The following is a 5,732-nucleotide window of genomic DNA, read 5'->3' as shown; positions in this document are numbered from 1 at the left end:
TACCGTAGTTACGCGGCGCCCGGTGGAACGCTGTTGAATGAAGTGGGTCCGCGACGGGTGAGCCCCCGAATATATCGAGTCCATGATGCGACAAGCGAGCCCCCGAGTATGGCGACTATGCGCGGCAAAGCAGTTAAAGCTTGTTCCGATCTGCAGTTATATTACGGCGCAAAAAACTATGCGCAAATAGTACGAGCCAAACAATATTTGGTGAAATATAACACCTGATAATCTGTATGTTGGATGGTATAGTGCGCACTAGCAGGTTTGTGCTGGCAAATTCACGACGGACAAGTTCGGGAGAGTCATCGTTTGCAAAAAAAAATCTGAAATTTCTCGCAAAAAATTACGAAGCAAATATTTACCTATATAGTGAATTTTCATGCTAAAGATCGTGTGTTGTTTGGATTTATTAGATAAATAGTTGTCCAATTAAAGACCAAATACTTCAAATTGGAAGTGCGAGTGTATAAAACACTAATAGGAGTACTTAGCTTTTACTTTCTGAAGAGAACACAACGATCAGGTCTTGGATCGCGTCTTTTAATCTTGTGCGAATCGACCGGCCGGCATGCGTACGTCAGATGTGACAGGCTGCTGTTGTTGCTAACATATTTGTAGGCTTAATCCGGCGGTGTCTCCGTTTGAGACACCTTTTCTCCTCAATTTGTTTTCCTCACGAACCAGGCCGACGAAATTCCGTGGCCGCACAATACTGCTTGTTGATGATGGAGAACGGCTTCTCGACGAAGCTGATCCGGGCACAACTTGTGTCGACGAAATACTTGTCTACTTGGATCGGCGCTCTTCACAGCACGGACCACTTCGTGATAACAATCTGCTCTGCTCATTTTTCTCGTCTTTTTCCTCATGATGTTGATGATGATCTCGACGGATCCTGCCCGGATAACAAAATTCAGTCGTCGCGATCCCCACGGACGGCGCCAATTGACGAGGGATCACCTCGGCAATGCCTACGTATTGTAGACTTGGGTTTCGGGAGAGAGCGACGATGGAGATTCCGGGAGCGAGATTAGGCACACGACGTACCCAGCTTCGGGTCCCCTCGGTGGAGGATCCCTACGGGCTGCTAGCAATCCAGTATATGATCATAGATGTGTTTACAGGGTGCCGCCGTAGGCGGAGCTATGTTATCTATATTCTGTCTATCTGTTCTCCTCCTTATCTCGGGTGTCCTGGCTGGCTTTATATATGCAACCAGCCTAGGGTTTTACAAGAGTCCTAGTCGACTACTTCTTCGTGTTGCCTTGTTGGGCCTTCTCCATATTGGGTCTCCTCCATATTGGGCCGAGCCAGGTATACTAATAATGGGTACCCGAAGGGTATGCCCATGTCAGTGTGGAGGAAGTTTTCAAGGGTCAAGAGAGGAGGATGATACAATATGATCAAGAAGAGTGAAAAGTCTAAGCTTGGGGATGCCCCCGTGGTTCATCCCTGCATATTTTAAGAAGACTCAAGCATCTAAGCTTGGGGATGCCCAAGGCATCCCTTCTTCATCGACAACTTATCAGGTCACCTCTAGTGAAACTATATTTTTATTCCGTCACATCTTATGTGTTTTACTTGGAGCGTCTGTTTGTTTTTGTTTTTGTTTTTGTTTTTGTTTGAATAAATTCGGATCCTAGCATTCTTTGTTTGGGAGAGAGACACGCTCCGCTGTTTCGTATGAACACATATGTTCTTAGCTTGATTCTTAATGTTCAAGGCGAAGGTTGAAACTGCTTCGTTCATTGTTATATGGTTGGAAACAGAAAATGCTGCATGTGGTAATTGGTATAATGTCTTGAATAATTTGATACTTGGCAATTGTTGTGCTCATATAGATCATGTTTAAGCTCTTGCATCATGTACTTTGCACCTATTAATGAAGAACTACATAGAGCTTGTTAAAATTTGGTTTGCATGATTGGTCTCTAGAGTCTAGATATTTTCTGGTTAAGGTGTTTGAACAAAAAGGAGACGATGTAAAGTCTTATAATACTTACAATATGTTCGTATGTGAGTTTTGCTGCACCATTTTATACTTGAGTTTGCTTCAAACAACCTTGCTAGCCTAGCCTTGTATTGAAAGGAATTCTTCTCGTGCATCCAAATCCTTGAGCCAATAACCATGCCATTTGTGTCCACCATACCTACCTACTACATGGTATTTCTCTGCCATTCCAAAGTAAATTACTTGAGTGCTACCTTTAAAATTCTATCCTTTGTCTTTGCAATATATAGCTCATGGGAAAATAGCCTTAAAAACTATTGTGGTGAAGAATATGTACTTATGTGTCTTATTTCTTAATAAGTTGCTTATTGAGGGGTAACCATGTTTCTGGGGATGCCATCGACTTTTATACCTTTGTTGAATATCATGTGAGTTGCTATGCATGTTCGTCTTGTCTGAAGTAAGGGCGATTTTCATGATCAAATGGTTTGAGTATGCATATTGTTAGAGAAAAACATTGGGCCGCTAACTAAAGCCATGATCCATGGTGGAAGTTTCAGTTTGGGCAATGAATCATCAATCTCTTATGAGAATTTTAACTGTTGTTGAATGCTTATGCATTAAAGAGGAGTCCATTATCTGTTGTCTATGTTGTCCCGGTATGGATGTCTAAGTTGAGAATAATCAAAAGCGAGAAATCCAATGCGAGCTTTCTCCTTAGACCTTTGTACAGGCGGCATAGAGGTACCTCTTTGTGACACTTGGTTGAAACATATGCTATGCAATGATAATCCATGTTAATCCAAGCTAATTAGGACAAGGTGCGAGCACTATTGGTATACTATGCATGAGGCTTGCAACTTATAGGATGTCTTATACATAACACATATGCTTTATTACTACCGTTGACAAAATTGTTTCATGTTTTCAAAATGAAAAGCTCTAGCACAAATATAGTAATCCATGCTTCCCTCTGCGAAGGGCCAATCTTTTACTTTATTGTTGAGTCAGTTCACCTATTCTTTCTATCTCAGAAGCAAACACTTGTGTAAACTGTGTGCATTGATTCTTACATGTTTACCTATTGCACTTGTTATATTACTTTGTGTTGACAATTATCCATGAGATATACATGTTGAAGTTGAAAGCAACCGCTGAAACTTATATCTTCCTTTGTGTTGCTTCAAAGATTTCTACTAAGAATTTATTGCTTTATGAGTAACTCGATCTTATGCAAGTCTTATTGATGCTTGTCTTGAAAGTACTATTCATGAAAAGTCTTTGCTATATGATTCATTTGTTTACTCATTATCTTCACCATTGCTTCGAATCGCTGCATTCATCTCATATGTTTTACAATAGTATTGATCAAGATTATGATAGCATGTCACTTCAGAAATTATCTTTGTTATCGTTTACCTACTCGAGGGCGAGTAGGAACTAAGCTTGGGGATGTTTGATACGTCTCAAATGTATCTATAATTTCTTATGTTCCATGCTACTTTTATGATGATACTCACATGTATTATACACATTATATGTCATTATTATGCATTTTCCGGCACTAACCTATTGACGAGATGCCGAAGAGCCGATTGTCGTTTTCTGCTGTTTTTGGTTTCAGAAATCCTAGTAAGGAAATATTCTCGGAATTGGACGAAATCAACGCCTAGGGTCTTATTTTTCCACGAAGCTTCCAGAAGACCGAGGGAGATACGAAGTGGGGCCACGAGGTGGCGACACACTAGGGCGGCGCAGCCAGGCTTGGGCCCGCGCGGCCCTAGCGTGTGGGCCCCTCGTGACGCCCCGACTCGCCCTTCCGCCTACTTAAAGCCTTCGTCGCGAAACCCCGCATCGAGAGCCACGATACGGAAAACCTTCCGGAGACGCCGCCGCCGCCAATCCCATCTCGGGGGATTCGGGAGATCGCCTCCGGCACCCTCGCCGGAGAGGGGAATCATCTCCCGGAGGTCTCTTCATCACCATGATCGCCTCCGGATCGATGTGTGAGTAGTTCACCCCTGGACTATGGGTCCATAGCAGTAGCTAGATGGTTGTCTTCTCCTCATTGTGCTATCATGTTAGATCTTGTGAGCTTCCTATCAAGATCAAGATCATCTATTTGTAATGCTACATGTTGTGTTTGTTGGGATCCGATGAATATTGAATACTATGTCAAGTTGATTATCAATCTATCATATATGTTGTTTATGTTCTTGCATGCTCTCCGTTGCTAGTAGATGCTCTGGCCAAGTTGATACTTGTGACTCCAAGAGGGAGTATTTATGCTCGATAGTGGGTTCATTCCTCCATTGAATCTGGGACAGTGACAGAAAGTTCTAACGTTGTGGATGTGCTGTTGCCACTAGGGATAAAACATCGATGCTTTGTCTAAAGATATTTGTCTTGATTACATTACGCACCATACTTAATGCAATTGTCTGTTGTTGCAACTTAATACTGGAAGGGGTTCGGATGATAACCTGAAGGTGGACTTTTTAGGCATAGATGCATGCTGGATAGCGGTCTATGTACTTTGTCGTAATGCCCTGATTAAATCCCATAGTACTCATCATGATATATATATGTGCATTGTTATGCCTTCTTTATTTGTCAATTGCCCAACTGTAATTTGTTCATCCAACATGCTATTTATCTTATGGGAGAGACACCACTAGTGAACTGTGGATCCCGGTCCATTCTTTACATCTGAAATACAATCTACTGCAATTGTTCGTTACTGTTCTTCGCAAACAAACATCATCATCAACACTATACATCTAATCCTTTGTTTACAGCAAGCCGGTGAGATTGACAACCTAACTGTTACGTTGAGGCAAAGTACTTTGATTGTGTTGTGCAGGTTCCACGTTGGCGCCGGAATCCCTGGTGTTGCGCCGCACTACACTCCGTCACCAACAACCTTCACGTGTTCCTTGACTCCTACTGGTTCGGTAACCTTGGTTTCTTACTTAGGGAAAACTTACTGATGTGCGCATCACACCTTCCTCTTGGGGTTCCCAACGGATGTGTCGACTACGCGCCATCAATTCTATGTACAAGGATTTAATCCAACCTAATATTTTTGTCGAGGGGGAATTTTTACCAAAATAACCTTGTAAAACGCAATTGGCAGGGAAATAAGATGTATGTCATTTGTCATCACGGCGAGACTATAGAGCACTGAGGAAATTTCATATACCAGTAAGTCTTGGGGAAAATGTTTGTATAAGGGCATCTCTTATCTCGGACATAAAATATATTCCTTTTGTCTGTTTGGATCGGGATGAATCCAGCGGCTTGGCACATGTTTTTTTAATAATATTTCATATATGAAAACATAATTTACATAGGGCAAAAAATAAAAAATGACATAGATAATAGATATCCTAAAATCCTACCTAAAACTAGGGTTAGCATCGTCGTCACCTATGGACCACCGGTGGCGACCAGGACCATGGTGGTGCAGGCGTCGGTGGCCAGTACATCGCCTGCTGCAGCAGCGATGCAGGTAGTGGAGGCGCTAGCGTATGGGCATGTCACCCATGTGTAAGCCACGACAGCCAAAGTCGACCATGTCCTCGTGGAAGTCCTCCACGGACACTTCGTCGCCGCCCTCATTCTCGTCCTCATCTTCGGGGGGCTTCGTTGTCCTCAAACCATAGTTTTGTCATTTCAGCACTCCCCACTTTCACAAGCTACCGTTCCGCCGCTGGCCAAATCCGGCCAGCTGTCGTTGGGAATCAAGCGGCCGCCGCTCCGCTACCGCGGTGAAAAT

The sequence above is a fragment of the Lolium rigidum genome, chromosome 4 (genome assembly GCF_022539505.1).
Source record: "Lolium rigidum isolate FL_2022 chromosome 4, APGP_CSIRO_Lrig_0.1, whole genome shotgun sequence".
NCBI lineage: Eukaryota > Viridiplantae > Streptophyta > Magnoliopsida > Poales > Poaceae > Lolium > Lolium rigidum.
Note: the sequence above shows the minus strand (reverse complement) of the source record.